The 310-nt window shown below is 41.6% G+C and overlaps 1 protein-coding gene across 7 annotated transcripts in view; it reads left to right on the forward strand.

Annotated features, from left to right (window-relative positions):
• Positions 1-310, forward strand: part of LOC110454080 (neogenin-like) — a 246129-nt gene that overhangs the window by 179074 nt on the left and 66745 nt on the right. The window lies entirely within an intron of this gene.

A 310-nucleotide genomic window follows, 5' to 3' on the forward strand; every position in this document is an offset into this window, starting at 1 on the left:
TGAGTCTCCTTCCTAAATAGGGAGTTGAGTCTCCTTCCTAAATAGGGATTCTCTTTCCTAAATAGGGATTCTCCTTCCTAAATAGGGAGTCTTCTTCCTAAATAGGGAGTCTCCTTCCTAAATAGGGAGTTGAGTCTCCTTCCTAAATAGGGATTCTCTTTCCTAAATAGGGAGTTGAGTCTCCTTCCTAAATAGGGATTCTCCTTCCTAAATAGGGAGTTGAGTCTCCTTCCTAAATAGGGAGTCTCCTTCCTAAATAGGGAGTTGAGTCTCCTTCCTAAATAGGGATTCTCTTTCCTAAATAGGGAGT

This window comes from Mizuhopecten yessoensis, unplaced genomic scaffold (assembly GCF_002113885.1).
Source record: "Mizuhopecten yessoensis strain PY_sf001 unplaced genomic scaffold, ASM211388v2 scaffold7653, whole genome shotgun sequence".
Taxonomy (NCBI): Eukaryota; Metazoa; Mollusca; class Bivalvia; order Pectinida; family Pectinidae; genus Mizuhopecten; species Mizuhopecten yessoensis.